Here is a 20345-nt window from a genome sequence, read left to right on the forward strand (position 1 = left end):
TCTGGCCTGCAAAAGCAGAGGGGCCGGACTGCATGAGTTATGACAGCCAGCGGGACTTAACAAACATCTGGAATGTTATAAGTCAACAGCTCTGCTAGGAGAACAGGAGGGGAAGAGGACACCAGGAGGGAGAGATATTGAGCCCTGGAAGATAACCCTGGAAGAGTTCAGCTCAGCGGTGGGGAACAAAGGCACTGGCCAGTGCCATCTCCCTCCCCCATCCCCCAGCCGAAATCCCAAAGGTAACCAGTTCTTGTCACAAAACTTTTTTGCACCTCACAAACACCCAACACTGTGCTTCTGTGGATCCATCCCTCCGACGGGTCTGCCTCCCTCCTCGTGCTGCAGGGCCCCTCCTGCAGGGGACTACCAATGGCAAAGCGAGCTAAGCCTGTCCCTCCCACCCCAGTGCACCTTGCGGATCCACCCCGGCTAATACGCCAGATCCCATCAAAGCACCACCATAAGCCTGGAAGTGTGCAAGTAGCCAGGACAGAGGCCACACCACTCCACAGTGAGTCCTGCCCGTGGGAGAGGGGAAGATAAGGTACACACCAGTTGGACTGTGGCCCCAGAAGTGGGCTGGGGACAGACATCAGGTCTGACTGCGGCCTAGCCCACCAATACAAGTTACTCCAGACGGCACAGAGGAAGTGCTCCAGAGTTCCACACCACTACAGGGACTATCCAAAATGACAAAATGGAAGAATTCTCAACAGAAACTCCAGGAAGTAGCAACAGCTAACGAACTGATCAAACACAATTTAAGCAATATAACAAAACAAAAATTTAGAATAATAGTCATAAAATTAATCGCTGGGTGTGAAAAAAATATAGAAGACAGCAGAGAATCTATTGCTACAAAGATCAAGGGACTAAGAAATAGTCAAGAGGAGCTAAAAATATGCTATAAATGAGGTGCAAAATAAAATGGAAGTGACCACAGCTCGGATTGAAGAGGCAGAGGAGAGAATAGGTGAATTAGAAGATAAAATTATGGAAAAAGAGGAAGCTGAGAAAAAGAGAATAAAAAAAATCCAGGAGTATGAGGGGAGAATTAGAGAACTAAGTGATGCAATTAAGCGCAACAATATCCGTATAATAGTAATTTCAGAAGAGGAAGAGAAAGAGAAAGGGGCTGAAGGTGTACTTGAACAAATCATAGCTGCGAACTTCCCTGATCTGGGGAAGGAAAAAGGCATTGAAATCCAAGAGGCACAGAGAACTCCCTTCAGAAGTAACTTGAATCAACCTTTGGTGCGACATATCATAGTGAAACTGGCAAAATACAAAGATAAAGAGAAAATTCTGAAAGCAGCTAGGGATAAACACGCTCTAACTTATAAAGGGAGACCCATAAGACTAGTGATGGATCTATCTACTGAACCTTGGCAGGCCAGAAAGGAATGGCAGGAAATCTTCAATGTGATGAACAGAAAAAAATATGCAGCCTAGAATCCTTTATCCAGCAAGTCTGTCATTTAGAATAGAAGGAGAGATAAAGGTCTTCCCAAACAAACAAAAACTGAAGGAATTCATCACCATTAAACCAGCCCTACAAGAGATCCTAAGTGGGATTCTGTGAGTGAAATGTTGCAAGGACCACAAAATACCAGAGATATCATTACAAGCATAAAACATACAGACATCACAGTGACTCTAAACCCATATCTTTCTATAATAACACTGAATGTAAATGGACTAAATGCTCTAACCAAAAGACATAGGGTATCAGAATGGATAAAAAAACAAGACCCATCTATTTGCTGTCTACAAGAGATTCATTTTAGACCTGAGGACACCTTCAGATTGAAAGTGAGGGGATGGAGAACTATCTACCATGCTACTGGAAGTCAAAAGAAAGCTGGAGTAGCCATACTTATATCAGACCAATTAGACTTTAAATTAAAGGCTGTAACAAGAGATAAAGAAGGGCATTATATAATAATTACAGGGTCAATCCATCAGGAAGAGCTAACAATTTTAAATGTCTATGCACTGAATATAGGAGCCCCCAAATATATAAAACAATTAATCACAAACATAAGTAACCTTATTGATAAGAATGTGGTAATTGTAGGGGACTTTAATACTCCACTTACAACAATGGATAGATCATCTAGACACAGGATCCTTAAAGAAACAAGGGCCCTGAATGAGACATTGGATCAGATGGACTTGACAGATATATTTAGAACTCTGCATCCCAAAGCAACAGAATATACTTTCTTTTCCAACATTCTCCAAGATAGATCACTTACTGGGTCACAAAACAGCCCTTCATAAGTATACAGGAATTGAGATCATACCATGTACACTTTGAGACCACAATGCTATGAAACTTGAAATCAACCACAGGAAAAAGTCTGGAAAACTTCCAAAAGCATGGAGGTTAAGGAACACCCTACTAAAGAATGAATGGGTCTACCAGGCAATTATAGAAGAAATTAAAAAATATATGGAAACAAATGAAAATGAAAATACAACAATCCAAATACTTTGGGATACAGTGAAGGCAGCCCTGAGAGAAAATACATTGCAATCCAGGCCTATCTCAAGAAACAAGAAATATCCCAAATACAAAATCTAACAGCACACCTAAAGGAAACAGAAGCAGAACAGCAAACCCAGCAGAAGAAGAGAAATAATAAAGATCAGAGCAGAAATAAACAATATAGAATGTAAAAAAAAAACTATAGAGCCGATCAATGAAACCAAGAGTTGGTTTTTTGAAAAACTAAACAAAACTGATAAACCTCTAGCAAGCCTTCTCAAAAAGAAAAGGGAGATGACCCAAATAGATAAAATCATGAATGAAAATGGAATTATTACAACCAATCCCTCAGAGATACAAGCAATTATCAGGGAATACTATGAAAAATTATATGCCAACAAACTAGACAACCTGGAAGAAATGGACAAATTCCTAAGCACCCACACACTTCCAAAACTCAAACAGGAAGAAATAGAAAACTTGAACAGACCCATAACCAGTGAAGAAATTGAATCAGTTATTAATAATCTCCCAAAAAATAAGAGTCCAGGACCAGATGGGATCCCTGGGGGATTCTACCAGACATTTAAAGCAGAGATAATACTTATCCTTCTCAAGCTGTTCCAAAAAATAGAAAAGGAAGGAAAACTTCCAGACTCATTCTATGAAGCCAGCATACTTTGATTCTTAAACCAGACAGAGACCCAGCAAATAAAAGGGAACTACAGGCCAATATCCCTGATGAATATGGATGCAAAAAATCTCAGTAAGATACTAGCAAATCAAATTCAATAGCATATTAAAAGAATTATACACCATGATCAAGTGGGATTCATTCCTGGGATGCAGGGCTGGTTCAACATTCACAAATCAATCAGTGTGATACATCACATTAATAAAAGAAAAGATAAGAACCATATGATCCTGTCTATCGATGCAGAAAAAGCATTTGACAAAATTCAGCATCTTTGTTAATAAGACCCCCTGAGAAAGTTGGGATAGAAGGAACATATTTAAACATCAATAAAAGCCATTTATGAAAAGCCCACAGCTGATATCATCCTCAATGTGGAAAAAATGAGAGCTTTCCCCCTGAGATCAGGAACATGACAGGGATGCCCACTCTCACCGCTGTTGTTTAACATAGTGTTGGAAGTGCTAGCATCAGTAATCAGACAACAAAACAAAATGAAAGGCATGAAAATTGGCAATGATGAAGTCAAGCTTTCACTTTTTGCAGATGATATGATACTATACATGGAAAACTCAATAGATTCCACCAAAAATCTGCTAGAAATGATACATGAATTAAGCAAAGTTGCAGGATACAATATCAATGTACACAAATCAGTTGCATTCTTATACACTAATAATGAAACAACAGAAAGACAAATAAAGAAACTTATCTCATTCACAACAGCACCAAGAAGCAAAAAATACCTAGGAATAAACCTAACCAAAGATGTACAAGATCTGTATGCTAAAAACTATAGAAAGCTTATGAAGGAAATTGAAGAAGATATAAAGAAATGGAAAAATATTCCATGCTCATGGACTGGAAGAATAAATATTGTTAAAATGTCAATACTACCCAAAGCAATCTACACATTCAATGCAATCCCAATCAAAATTGCACCAGCATTCTTCTTGAAGCTAGAACGAGCAATCCTAAAATTTGTATGGAACCACAAAAGACCCAGAATAGCCAAAGTAATTCTGAAGAAGAAGACCAAAGCAGGAGACATCACAATCCCAGACTTTAGCCTCTACTACAAACCTGTAATCATCAAGACAGCATGGTGTTGGCACAAAACAGACACATAGACCAATGGAATAGAATAGAAACCCCAGAATTAGACCCACAAAAGTATGGCCAACTACTCTTTGACAAAGCAGGAAAGAATATCCAATGGAAAAAAGACAGTCTCTTCCACAAACGGTGCTGGGAGAACTGGACAGCAACATGCAGAAGAATGAAACTAGACCACTTTCTTACACCATTCACAAAAATAAACTCAAAATGGATAAAGGACCTGAATGTGAGACAGGAAACCATCAAAACCCTAGAGGACAAAGCAGGAAGAAACCTCTCTGATCTCAGCCGCAGCAATTTCTTACTTCACACATCCCCAAAGGCAAGGGAATTAAAAGCAAAAATGAACTACTGGGATCTCATGAAGGTAAAAAGCTTCTGCACTGCCAAGGAAACCATCAACAAAACTAAAAGGCAACCAACGGAATGGGAAAAGATATTTGCAAATGACATATCAGACAAAGGGCTAGTATCCAAAAATCTATAAAGAGCACACCAAACTCCACACCTGAAAAACAAATAATCCGGTGAAGAAATGGGCAGAAAACATGAATAGACACTTCTCTAAAGAAGACATCCAGATGGCCAACAGGCACATGAAAAGATGTTCAATGTCGTTCCTCATCAGGGAAATACAAATTAAAACCATACTCAGATTACACCTCACGCCAGTGAGAATGGCTAAAATGAACAAATCAGGAGACTATAAATGCTGGCAAGGATGTGGAGAATCAGCAACCCTCTTACACTGTTGGTGGGAATGCAAACTGATGCAGCCACTCTGGAAAAAAGTGTGGAGGTTCCTCAAAAAATAAAAAATAGATCTACCCTATGACCCAGCAATAGCACTGCTAGGAATTTACCCAAGGGATACAGGAGCATTGATAAATAGGGGCACTTGTACCCCAATGTTTATAGCAGCACTTTCAACAATAGCCAAATTATGGAAAGAGCCTAAATGTCCATCAACTGATGAATGGATAAAGAAATTGTGGTTTATATACACAATGGAATACTATGTGGAAATGAGAAAGAATTAAATATGGCCCTTTGTAGCAACGTGGATGGAACTGGAGAGTGTGATGCTAAGTGAAATAAGTCATACAGAGAAAGACAGATGCCATATGGTTTCACTCTTATTGGATCCTGAGAAACTTAACAGAAGACCATGGGGGAGGGGAAGGAAAAAGAAAAAAGAGGTTAGAAAGGGAGGAAGCCAAAACATAAGAGACTGTTAAAAATTGAGAACAAACTGAGGGTTGATGGGGGATGGGAGGGAGGAGAGGGTGGCAGTTGGGCATTGAGGAGGGCACCTGTTGGAATGAGCACTGGGTATTGTATGGAAGCCAAATTGATAATAAATTTCATATTTAAAAATAATAATAAATAAATAAATAAATAAATAGATAGATAGATAAATGTATGTGAATGGACTAAATGCTCCAATCAAAAGATACAGGGTAACAGAATGGATAAGAAAACAAGATCCATCTCTATGTTTTTTACAAAAGACCCACTTTAGACCTAAAGACACCCTCAGATTGAAAGAAAGGGGATGCAGAACCATCTATCATGCTAATGGTTGACAAAAGCCAGAGAGCCATACTTCTATCAGACAATCTAGATTTTAAAATAAAGACTGCAATAAGAGATGCAGAAGGGCATTATACCATAATTAAGGGGTCTATCCACCAAGAAGACCTAATAATTATAAACATTTATGCTCCAAATGTGGCATGGCTCAAATATATAAATCAATTAATCACAAACATAAAGAAACTCATTGATAATAATACCATGACAGTAGAGGACTTCAACACCCCACTTACAACAATGGACAGATCATCTAAACAGAAAATCAACAAGGAAATAATGGCTTTGAATGACATACTGGACCTAATGGACTTAACACATATATTCAGAACATTTTATCCTAAAGCAGCAGAATATATATTCTTATCCAATGCACATAGAATTTTCTCCAGAATAGAACACATACTGGGACATAAACCACCCTTCAACAAATACAAAAAGATCGGGATCATACCGTGCATATTTTCAGACCACAGCACTATCAAACTCGAAACAACCACAAGAAAAAATATGGAAAGATAACAAATACTTGGAGACTAAAGAACATTCTACTAAAAGAATGAATGTGCTAACCAAAAAGTTAAAGAGGAAATTAGAAAGTATATAGAAGCCAATGAAAATTATAACACCACAGCCCAAACCTCTGGGACACAGCAAAGGCAGTGATAAGAGGGAAGTATATAGCAATACAGGCCTTCCTAAAGAAGGAAGAAAGGTCTCAGATACACAACCTAATCTTATACCCTCAAAGAGCTGGAAAAAGAACAGCAAATAAAACCCCAAACCAGCAGAAGACAGGAAATAATAAAGATTAGAGCAGAAATCAATGCTATTGAAACAAACAGACAAATAAAACCCACAGAACAATCAATGAAACCAGGAGCTGGTTCTTTGAAAGAATTAATAAAATTGACAAATCCCTAGCCAGTGTGATCAAAAAGAAAAAGGAAAGGACCCAAATAAATAAAATCAAGAATGAAAACGGAGAGAACACAACCAACACAGCAGAAATACAAACAATAATAAGAGAATATCATGAGCAATTATACACCAATAAAATGGGCAATCTGGAAGAAATGGACAAATTCCTAGAAACATATACACTACCAAAACTGAAACAGGAAGAAATAGAAAAGTTGAACAGACCCATAACCAGTAAAGAAATCTAATTAGTAATTTAAAAATCTCCCAAAAAACAAGAGTTCGGGCCAGATGGCTTTCTAGGGGAATTCTACCAAACATTTAAGGAACAGTCAACACCTATTCTCTTGAAGCTGTTCCAAAAAATAGAAATGGAAGGAAAACTTCCAAACTCTTTCTAGGAAGCCAGCATTACCTTGATTCCAAAACCAGAGACCCCACTAAAAAGGAGAATTATAGACCAATTTCCCTGATGAACATTGATGCAAAAATTCTCAACAAGATATTAGCCAACTGGATCCAACAATACATTAAAAAAATTATTCACCACGACCAAGTGGGATTTATACCTGGGAGGCAGGGCTGGTTCAATATCCGCAAAACAATCAATGTGATTCATCACATCAATAAAAGAAAGGACAAGAACCATATGATCCTCTCAATAGCGAGAGAAGACATTTGGCAAAATACGGCTTCCTTTCTTGATAACAACCCTCAAAAAGTATGGATAGAAGGATCACACCTCGGGGCGCCTGGGTGGCGCAGTCGGTTAAGCGTCCGACTTCAGCCAGGTCACAATCTCGCGGTCCGGGAGTTCGAGCCCCGCGTCAGGCTCTGGGCTGATGGCTCAGAGCCTGAAACCTGTTTCTGATTCTGTGTCTCCATCTCTCTCTGCCCCTCCCCCGTTCAGGCTCTGTCTCTCTCTGTCCCAAAAGTAAATAAACGTTGAAAAAAAAAAAAAGAAGGATCACACCTCAAGAACATAAAAGTCATATATGAAAGACCCAACACTAATATCATCCTCAATGGAAAAAACTCAGAACTTTCTCCCTAAGGTCAGGAACAATACAGGGATGTCCACTCTCACCACTGTTATTCAACATAGTATTGGAAGTATTTTCTCAGCAATCAGACAACACAAATAAATAAAAGGCATCCAAATCGGCCAGGAGAAGGTCAAACTTTCACTCTTCACAGATGACATGATACTCTATATGGAAAACCCAAAAGATTCCACCAAAAAACTACTAGAACTGATCCATGAATTCAGCAAAGTGGCAGGATATAAAATCAATGCACAGAAATTGATTGCATTCCTGTACACCAGCAATGAAGCAACAGAAAGAGAAATCAAGGAATCAATCCCATTTATAATTGCACCAAAACCCATATAATACCTAGGAATAAACATAACCAAAAAGGTGAAAAATCTATACACTGAAAACTATACAAAGCTCATGAAAGAAATTGAAGAAGACACACACAAAAAAGGAAAAATATTCCATGCTTCTGGATTGGAAGAACAAATATTATTAAAATATCAATACTACCCAAAGCAATCTACTTATTCAATAAAATACCTATCAAAATAACACTAACATTCTTTACAGAGCTAGAACAAACAATCCTAAAATTTGTATGGAACCACAAAAGACCCTGAATAGCCAAAGCAATCTTGAAAACTGAAGCTGGAGGCATCACAATCCCAGCCTTCAAGCTGTATTACAAAGCTGTAATCATCAAGACAGTATGGTATTGGCACAAAAACAGACACTCAGATCAATGGATCAGAAATGAGAACCCAGAAATAGACCCACAAATGTATGGCCAACTAATCTTTGACAAAGCAGGAAAGAATATCCAATGGAATAAAGATAGTCTCTTCAGCAAGTGGTACTGGGAATACTGGACAGAGACATGGAGAAGAATGAACCTGGACCACTTTCTTACACCATACACAAAAATAAACTCAAAATGGATGAAACATCTAAATGTGAGACAGGAAGCTATCAAAATCCTCAAGGAGAAGCAGGCAAAAACCTCTTTGACCTTGGTCGCAGCAACTATTTACTCATCATGTCCAGAGGCAAGGAAACATTAGCAAAAATGAACTATTGGGACCACTTGAAAGTAAAAAGCTTCTGCACAGCGAAGGAAACATTCGGTAAAACTACAAGGCAACCAACGGAATGGGAGAAGATATTTGCAAACGACATATCAGATAAAGGGTTAGTATCAAAATCTATAAAGAACTTATCAAACTCAACAACCCAAAAAACAAATAATCCAGTAAGAAATGGGCAAAACACATGAATAGACACTTCTGGAAAGAAGACATCCAGATGGCCAACCAACACATGAAAAAATGCTCAGCATCACTCATCATCAGGGAAATACAAACCAAAACCACAATGAAATACTACCTCATGCCTGTCATAATGGCTAATATTAACAACTGAGGCAACAAGAGATGTTGGCGAGGATGCGGAGAAAATCTATTTTGCACTGCTGGTGAGAATGCAAGCTGGTACAGCCACTCTGGAAAACAGTATGGAGGTTCCTCAAAAAACTAAAAATAGAACTACCCTATGACCCAGCAATTGTGCTACTAGGTATTTATCCAAGGGATACAGGTATGCTGTTTCAAAGGGGCACATGTACCCCCATGTTTATAGCAGCACTATCAACAATAGCCAGTGTATGGAAAGAACCCAAATGTCCATCAATGGATGAATGCATAAAGAAGAAGAGGTATACATATATACACAATGGAGTATTAATCGGCAATCAAAAAGAATGAAATCTTTCCAACTACATGGATGGAACTATAGAGTATTATGCTAAGCAAAATTAGTCAGAGAAAGACAAATATCATAGGACTTCACTCATATGAGGACTTTAAGACACTAAACAGATGAACATAAGGGAAGTGAAGCAAAAATAATATAAAAGCAGGGAGGGGGACAAAACATAAGAGACTCTTAAATATGGAGAACAAACAGAGGGTTACTGGAGGGGTTGTGGGAAGGGGGATGGGCTAAATGGGTAAGGGGCATTAAGGAATCTATTCCTGAAACCACTGTTGCACTATATGCTAACTAGGATATAAATTGAAAAAAAAATAATTTAAATTTTAAAAAAAGAATCTCAAAAAAAAAAACAGAGAGAGAGAGAGATAACAGGGTGATAAGATAGGGTGTGCTGATACAGTATGTGGGCTTTTGAGACAGCCTGAAGTGTTGCTACACAAACCTTGAGTCAGGAACTCTCAGCCAGATAACAGAAGACTTGAGTGTCTGGAATATGATGAGAGAAGTGGAAAAAGTGTGGAAAATGAAACAGGGAAGGTAGCAGATGGCAGATTATATGGAGCCTTATGGGACAGGATAAAAGTATTAGTTTTTTTTTAAATTTTTTTTCAACGTTTATTTATTTTTGTGACAGAGAGAGACACAGCCTGAACGGGGGAGGGCCAGAGAGAGGGAGACACAGAATCTGAAACAGGCTCCAGGCTCTGAGCCATCAGCCCAGAGCCTGACGCGGGGCTTGAACTCACGGACCGCGAGATCGTGACCTGGCTGAAGTCGGACGCTTAACCGACTGCGCCACCCAGGCGCCCCTAAAAGTATTAATTTTAAGAGTCACTTTGAAGATGGAGAGTTAGGGGAGGGGAAAGACTGGATGGATGTTTGATTTTTCCAGTAGCCTTTCCTTCTACATCCTTTCCGAGTACAGGTTCTGGAAAATCCCAGACTGTTTCCAACATAGTTTATTGTTTTGTCTTAAAAAAAATTTTTTTTTCAACTGCAACTCTCCTTCTGCCATTTCAGGAATCCTAGACCCTTTGTTCAAAATCTCACTTTGGTCATCTTCCTACAGTGTCTTCTCCCTGAAGCTGACTTTAAAGAGAAGGTGAAGAAGGTAAGGATTATTAGTGCCATTCTTCTGAATATAACTCATCTCCGCATATTTCTTTTTTTTTTAATTTTTTTATGTTTATTTATTTTTTAGAGAGAGAAAGACAGAGTGTGAGCAGGGGAGGGGCACAGAGAGAGGAAGACACGGAATCCGAAACAGGCTCCAGGCTCTGAGCTGTCAGCACAGAGCCTGATGCGGGGCTTGAATTCACAAACTGTGAGATCATGACCTGAGTCGAAGTCAGATGCTTAACCGACTGAGCCACCCAGGCACCCCATCTTCACACATTTCTTGAGATTTCCTGACAGTTTTGCCTTCACTACTTTATTTTGAATTGAAATAAGAACTTTGATGTTTATCAACTACCTTTATGCTTAAAAAGTTTTATCTAGTTGTTTTTAAAAATTATACGTGTTCAATGAGAAAATCTGCAAAACACAAAAAATGTGTAAATAAAGAAGTAAAAATAATTTGTAAATATCATGAATCAGATATAAGCAATTTTCCATTCTTTTTCTTAGTTTATTAGATAGGTTGCTTTCTCACAACATGCTAGGATTTTTATTCTATAAAATTAAGATTATATTTAATACACTACTTCATAGGATGCTTTTCACTTAAAATATCTTCAATATCATACATTCTTAGGTAATTTATCAGAGTCTCTGAGTGAACAGTGTTATAACCTTTGTTTTACCTAAGAAACTGATATTCTGAAAATGTGGAGTTTCCTGAGGGTTCAGAGAAGACTACAATTGCAATCTTGGCATGCTAACTGTGAGTCTAGGACTCCAACCATTATACCACAGATGGCAAAGTACCTTCATCACAGAAACCCATATTTATTGGTGATTCTCTACCTTTTTAATATGTAAATCCCACCATGTCATTCCTTTGCCCCTAACTGTCCAATGGCTATCTATTTCATTCAAAGTGAAAGCTAAAATGTCACTTTGGCCCAGAGACTTTGTAATTCATCTCTCACATCTCCTTCATCCCTAATTTACCATGCTATAACTTCCTTGCTATTCCGCAACATACCAGGCATGCTGCCAGTGGAGGATTTTATACTTGCTTTTTCCTTTACCCAGAATTCATATCCTCCAGATATCCACATGGCTATCTCCTTCACTTTCTTTACTTCTCTGCCCAGATGTCACTATCAATGAAGCCTACCCTGACCACCCCATATAGTGGACTTCTGCCTGAAACCACCTGGTACTCCCCGCCCCTATTTCCCTGCTTTGATTTCCCCTTAGTAGGTATGACCACATGACATGCTATCTAGTTACTTGTTTTTTCTAATTTCTCTTCCCCTCCCACCCTATCCCCAAAGTCCCTATGACAGGAACTCATTTTATTTTATTTACTGAGTGTTTTCCAGACATTCAATTTCTTTTTGTTGTTGTTATAGAAGTGGGTATAAGCTAGACGACCTGCTCAATGATTTATATACATTCTCTCTCTCCCCTCTAAGTCCCTCTGTTAGACATGTTATTTCCAAATTCAAACACATATTGATAAATGTCATGATAACAAATTTTATTATTAAAGAGTGATGTCAAATTTAATATTTAAGAATAGAAAACTAAAGATCACCATCAACTCTGAGGGTCCAAAAAAATCACTTTGACTTTTTGTCTGCCTGGTTCACCATGAAACATCTGCAATGACGATTATTCTAGAACTGTACATATATACATTATTTTACCAAATAAGTTAAAAAGAAACTCAAGGGGCGCCTGGGTGGCGCAGTCGGTTAAGCGTCCAACTTCAGCCAGGTCACCATCTCGCGGTCCGTGAGTTCAAGCCCCGCGTCGGGCTCTGGGCTGATGGCTCGGAGCCTGGAGCCTGTTTCCGATTCTGTGTCTCCCTCTCTCTCTCTGCCCCTCCCCCGTTCATGCTCTGTCTCTCTCTGTCCCAAAAAAAAAAAAAAAAAAAGAAACTCAACGTCCTAGTTCAAGCACTCATTGGTTATGATAAAAGCATGACGATCTAATTGGGTTCCAGTGACCCAATCAACAAAGAACTAACTCATCATTATTTTCAAAGAAGTTATGTGAGGGGTGCTTATGTTTAAGTGTTAGTTAAAAAGCCAGTGAATACGAGCTTTCAGAACTTTAGGAATAGATAGGGAGAACGGAGCTTCTATACCAACTGAACAAAAATGCTACTTTAGATAACTCTAAGTTGTCTAAGGAGCATTTACTAGACACCTCCTCTCTGCATGGCCCACACTTGTTTCCTGAACTCTTAAAACAGATGATTTAGTGGGGAGAGAAGGTGTGTGCCTAAGCTGGCATATGAGATTAGGTAAGAAACAAAATGCATTATCCTCCTTCCATCACAGCCTTAATGTCTGGCTCCAGTTTGACTTGGGCTTCTGGCTGCAGGCTGAATGAAGTCTCTGACTTGAAAAGGATTAAGTGTAAATAGCACTGTCCTGCTTCTTTCCTAATCTGCTTTAGGACAATAAGGGTGATAGAAGAGGGTGTCTCAGTTGTGCAGATGGCTTAATTTAAATAGCAGTTCATGAAGACTGACTTGAGCCAACAGCAGGACTTCTTCAGTTTTCTCCCATCCTGTGACTAGGGCTGCCCCTCATTACAGTCTCCAAGACATGATATGTGCTCACCAACCAGGTGAATTAACACAAAATTGATTAACACTTCACTTGCATGTTATTGAACTTGATGTATGAGTTTTAAATCATACAGCTCATGGCACTTAGTCAACAAAACACTAAAATGTCTCTTTTTTATAATGATTTGGATGATGTGGCTGAAGTTTCCTAAATTATTGAGACTATAAACCAATTTATTAAATTTAGTGAAAAATTTTCCATATTAAATAAGATTACTCTTTTTCTATGCAAAACCTTCTTATGAAAGGTTAAATGACTTTCTCATCATTCTTTCATTGTCTAAGATAAATGGTCTTGGTTTGTCAGCCAGATGATATTTAACTCAGCACTCTACCAAAACTAAAAGCAGCCTATGAGAAGAGGAAGAAAGAGATAGAGGAAAAAGGGTTGAACAAAATAAATGGCACATTCATGTTTATATGTGTGTGTTTAGACTCCCAGCCAGACTGCAAGTGATCACAAAATGATTGTTTTTTTTCCACCCTTTTCAGGCTCAGTGTCCAGTATGATGACATTAAACAATGAACTATTGGAGAGGCACAATCTGGAACAGAAATATTGACCTTCAGAAAAATTGTGAAGAGCCCTTGCCTATAGTTGTTTCCTCCACTCTAACCTTTCTAATACCGCTTTATCCTTGTAAACACTTTAATTTTTCAAGGGCCCAGGATCTCTTTCTTAGAGAAAAAGAAAATGCTCATGGTACCTACCATATCCAGGTAGAATGCAAGTCACTAGATTTCCATAAGAACAGGGAAGATTGATCTTGCTAGAAGAGATACACTACATAAGATGTATTATATACATAAGATGTATTATATATAGAATATAGATGTATGTTTAAAAAGCTATTGAAATACAGAGAAGTTATTAGTATGGTTCTGACAGGTTCATTTTTATTAAAAATTATTTAAAGCATCTAAAAAGTGTAGTGATTAAGCCAATGTTTAGGATCAGATTAGAGAAGTACTGAATGGCAGCTGAAGGAATAGAAGATTACACAAAGAGCAAAGGGAAGACATTCAAAGTTTTGTCAACAACAAATAAAAACCAACATTTCAAAGGAACACTGAAATATCAGAAATAAAAATGCTACTTAGGAAGTTACTGTTGTCAAAACTGGCATGAAAATAAATACAAAATCTGAATAGACCTGTTTCTATTAAAAAAATTAATTTTACAATAAAAAACTTTTGAATACTCTTCTGCTTCCAAACATAATAGATTAATTGATACAGACAGAACATCTCTCCTGCAGCAAAAAAAAAAAAAAAAAAAAAAAAAAAAAAAAAAAAAACTAGACAAAAAAAAGTTATTTTGGGCTTTGTACAACAAGTAGTACAGAATTTTTATCCCTGAAACAAAAGACATAATTTGATCCCCATGATCCCCCTGGAGGCATTTTCTACACTATGATGCAGGGAGGGGGAACAAAGCAGAGCATAGTGATCACTATGAGTTGCAAAGTCAAAGATTGGAGTTGACAAAGGCTGAGGCAGGTGGAATATGTGTGGCAGAGTATTGGAAAGCAAGGTAATACAGAAAAAAGAACTCCAGAAATCACCATAATGAGTCGTTTGAATGTTGCTTAATACTAAGCTGTCACACATAGAATGAAACTCTACAAAGCTGAGTGAAAAACTACCAGGGAGTTATAAGCTGAACAATTCCCAGAGCCCACTTAGGGTTGAGATTTGTTCAAGTTCTGACCAATTAAAGTGAAGAAACTTTGTTGAGTACGTAAGGCATTAGGACTCCAGAAAGATCACACCTTGTCAGTAGGGAGAAACTAGTCCCAGAGTGAAGGCTTTTCTATAACTACTCCCAATATGCTTTAACATATCTCAAAAAATCAAACTCAAAAATCACAAGTAAATCAACCACCTGCTTAAACAAAAATCAACCCTCTTTAAGGAAAGACAACAAAATCCAGAAAACAAAATAATATTCCTCATGTCCAGCATCTCATAAATGCCAGATGTGTGAGAAGAAGGAAAACATCACCCAAAAGAGGGAGAAAAAATTCAATGAGCAGACTGTGAAATCGGAAAATACTTTACTACAGTTATTTTAAATACTAATGTTATAAATATGATCCAAGAATTTAAAGGGGAAAAACATAATAAGGGGAGAAATGAAAGATGTTAAAAAGTGTCAAATGGAACTTTGGGAACTGAAAAACACAGTATCTGAAATGTAAAATGAAACACATACAATTAGTAGCTGATTAGATAATAAAAAAAGAAGAGACCAGTGAACTTGAAGATAAAGAAATAGAAACCACCCAAATTGAAGCAGGGAGATAGAAGAGTTAAAAAAAAAAAAAGTGAATCAAGACTCTGTGACCTGTGGAACAGTTTAAAAAGTTCAACATATACTCTTTCCTGATTTGTTGAAGATGAGTTGACCATACATTTGTAGGTACATTTCTGGTTTTCTATTCTGTTCCATTGATCTATATGTCTGTTTTTGTGCCAGTACCATACTGTCTTGATGAGTACAGCTCTGTAATACAGTTTAAAGTCTGGAATTGTGATGCCTTCAGCTTTGTTTTTCACCATCACGTTGGCTATTTGAGGTCTTTTGTGGTTCCATACAAATTTTAGGATTGTTCTAGCTCTGTGAAGAATGCTGGTGTTATTTTGATAGGGATTACATTAAATGTGTAGACTGCTTTGGGTAGTACTGACATTTTAACAACATTTGTTCTTCTAATCCATGAGCATGGAATGTTCTTCCATTTCTTCATGTCTTCAATTTCTTTCATAAGCTTTCTATGTACACTGAAAACTTTCAGTGTACAGATCTTTTACCTCTTTGGTTCAGTTTATTCCCAAGTATATAGGTTTTTGGTGAATTTTAAATAGTATTGATCCCTTGATTTCTCTTTCTGCTGCTTCATTATTGGTGTATAGAGATGCAACCGATCTCTGTACATTGATTTTATATTCTGCAACTTTGCTGAAATTCCATATAAGTTCCAGCAGTTTTTGAGTAGAGTCTTTCAGGTTTTCCACATACAGTATCATGTCATCTCTGAAGAGTGAAAGTTTGACTTCTTTGCCAATTTGTATGCTTTTTGTTTTTCTTTGTGTTGTCTGATTGCTAAGGCGAGGACTTCCAGTACCATGTTAAACAACAGTGGTGAGAGTGGACATCTCTCTCATCTCTCATGTTCCTGACCTTACAAGGAAAGCTCTCAGTGAGGATGATATTAGCTGTGGGCCTTTCATATACGACCTTTCATAGGATGATGAGGTATGTTCCTTCTTTCCCTACTTTCTTGAGGGTTTTTATGAAGAAAGATACTGTATTTTGTCAAATGCTTTTTCTGCATCTAATGAAAGGATCATATGGTTATTATCCTTTCTTTTATTAATGTGGTGTACCACACTGATTGGTTTGCAAATATTGAACCAGACAGTCTCTTCAGCAAATGGTGCTGGGAAAACTGGACAGTGACATGCAGACCACATTATTACACTATACACAAAAATAAACTCAAAATGGATAAATGACCTAAATGTAAGACAGGAAACCATCAAAAGAGTACAGGAGAAAACAGACAGAAACTTCTATGACCTTGGCAGTGGCAACTTCTTACTCAACACATCTACAAAGGCAAGGAAAATAAAAACAAAAAATGAACTATTGGGACCTCATCAAGATAAAAATCTTCTGCACAGTGAATGAAACAATCAACAAAACTATAAGGCAACTGACAGAATGGGAGATGATATTTGCAAATGACATATTGGACAAAGGGTAAGTATCCAAAATCTATAAAGAACTCACCAAATTCCACACCAAAAAAACAAGTAATCCAGTGAATAAATGGGCAGAAGACATGAATAGACACTTTTCCAAAGAAGATATCCTGATGGCTAACAGATACATGAAAGGATTCTCAACATCACTCATCATCAGGGAAATACAAATCAAAACCACAGTGAGATACCACCTCACACCAGTCAGAATGGCTAAAATTAATAACTCAGGAAACAACAGATGTTGACGAGGATGTGGAGAAAGGGGAACACTTTTGCAATGCTGGGGAACGCAGACAGGTACAGTCACTCTGGAGAATAGTATGGAATTTCCTCAAAAAATTAAAAATAGAACTACTCTATGACCCAGCAATTGCACTACTATTTATAGGATACACAGGTGCTGATTTAAAGGGGTACGTGCACCCCAAAGTTTATAGCAGCACTATCAATATCGACAATAGCCAAAGTATAGGAAGAGTCCAATGTCCATTGACTGATGAATGGACAAAGAAGATGTGGTATATACACACAATGGAATATTACTTGACAATCAAAAAGAATGAAACCTTGCCATTTACAAAAATGTGGAGGAACTAGAGTATATTATGTTAAATGAAATAAGTCAAGCAGAGAAAGACACTATATGATTTCATTCGTATGTGGAACTTAAGAAACAAAACAGATGAACATAGGAGAAGGGAAGCAAAAGTAATATAAAAACAGAGAGGGAGGCAAACCATGAAAGACTCATAAACACAGAGAACAAACTGAGAGTTTCTGGAGGGTATTGGGTGGAGATATGGGTTAAATGGGTCATGGGCATTAAGGAGAGCACTTTTTGGGATGAGCACTGGGGGTTATATGTAAGTGATGAATTATTGGGTTCTACTTCTGAAACCAATACTACACTGTATGTTAACTTGAATTTAAACAAATAAATTTTTTAAAAAGTTTAACATATATGTAATTGGAATTCCAGTAAAGTGAGGAGTCAGATATATCATGCGAATGTGAACGTTGATAAGAAAACTGGAGTGGCTATATTGATATTTGACAAAGACAAAGAACGTTACAGGGATAAAAAGGATCATTTCATAGTGATGCCAATTCATGAAGAGGCTGTAATAATCCTCTTGTTATGTACCTGATAACAAAGCTTCAGAATACAAGAAAAAAATGCTGACAGAATTGAAAGGAACATAGATAAATCCACAATTATAGCTGGAGTTTTCAACAATATTCTTTCAATAATTAGTAGAATAAAAATCTTTAAGGATATAGAAGACTTAAATAGCATTATCAAAAAAATTGACCTAATTGAAATTTATAGGTCATTCCATGCACCAACATCAGAATACACATTCTTTTATTTATTTATTTATTTATTTATTTAGAAAAAAAATTAATCTTATTTATTTTTGAGAGAGAGAGAGAGAGAGAGAGAGAGAGAGAGAGAGAGAGAGAAACAGAGCACGAGCAGGGGAGGGGCAGAGAGAGAGGGAGACACAGAATCTGAAGCTGGCTCCAGGCTCTGAGCTGTCAGCACAGAGCTGAAGGCACGTCTCAAACCCACAAACTGTGAGATCATGACCTGAGCCAAAGTTGGAGGCTTAACCAACTGAGCCACCCAGGCGCCCCAGAATACACATTCTTTTAAAGAACACATGGAAAATTCACCATAATAGCCATGTTGGGACATAAAATAAGCCTCAAATATTTTACAGGATTGAAATCAAACATAAGAGGTTTTCTGACAAAAATGTAATCAAGTTAGAAATCGTTAAGAAAATTAATACTTGTAATATCCCCCAAAATTTGAAAAATAAATAACTAACCTCTAAATGGTCCATGGGTCAAAAAAGAAATCACAAGGGGAATTTTAAAGTATTTAGAATTGGATAATATAAAAATAATAAATGCAAATGATGCTTAAAAAGAACATTATTCTTTTGATAAAATATAAAAGGGCAAATATTCCAGCACCAGCTGGCATACTGTAATAGAACTATAATACTAACCACTTGGAGTTAGTGACAGACTCCACAGTTTAAGAGTATGGCCCACAATAAGACTATTCTTTTTTTTTTTAACGTTTATTTATTTTTGAGACAGAGAGAGACAGAGCACGAACGGGGGAGGGGCAGAGAGAGGGAGGCACAGAATCAGAAGCAGGCTCCAGGCTCCGAGCCATCAGCCCAGAGCCCGACGCGGGGCTCAAACTCGCGGACCGCGAGATCGTGACCTGAGCTGAAGTCGGACGCCCAACCGACTGAGCCACCCAGGCGCCCCAAGACTATTCTTACTTCAGATTCCAGCCACACTTCATGAGTCTTCAGACTACCCACACTTGCTACCAAGTGTACGTATCCAAGAGATTCCCATGAACTACCTCAGGTTTGATAATTCACTAGAATGATTCACTGTACTCTGGAAAGTGCTATGCATACATATGATTATAATTTTATCACAAAGGCTACAAATCAGGACCAATCAAATGAAGAGACACAGAAAGCAAAGTCTGGTAGAGTCCAGAAATGCAGAACTTCCACAACTTCTCCCCATGGAATCAGTGTGCATCATCTTCCCAGTACATTAATGTTTTCACCAATCAGAATGCTCCACTGAGCTCTGCCATGCAGAATTTTTACTGGGTTTTTTGTTATACGGGCATTATTGATTGCATATTGCATATAGTTGAACTCAATCTTTAGCCTCTCTTCTCTCCTTGGAGGCTGGATTAACTCAGATCCCCAAACCTCCAATCACATGGCTGGTATCTCTGAAATGGCCATCCTCCATCCTGAAGCCATCTAGGGGTCCACAATGAGTCATCTCATTAGCATAAAGTAAGGTATGATCAAGGGACTCATGAATAACAAAAATACTCCTATTACTTGGGCAGTTCCAAGGATTTAGAGTCTCTCTCCCAGAAAACAGGGACAAGAATCAGATAAATTCTATATTATACAGAGTAAACAACAGAGAAAAATCAAGTAAGAAACTAAACTCTTTGAAAGATTGATAAAAATATATTTAGCTAGACTGATCAAGAATAAAGAGAAAATACAAATTATTAATAGCAGAAAAGAAAGCTAGAACACAAAGATATATTTTACAGTGTTTAAAGAATAATAAAAGAATATTTTGAACAAATGTGTGCTCATAAAGTTGACAAAAAATTACCACTGATAT

This window comes from Prionailurus viverrinus, chromosome C2, assembly GCF_022837055.1.
Source record: "Prionailurus viverrinus isolate Anna chromosome C2, UM_Priviv_1.0, whole genome shotgun sequence".
NCBI lineage: Eukaryota > Metazoa > Chordata > Mammalia > Carnivora > Felidae > Prionailurus > Prionailurus viverrinus.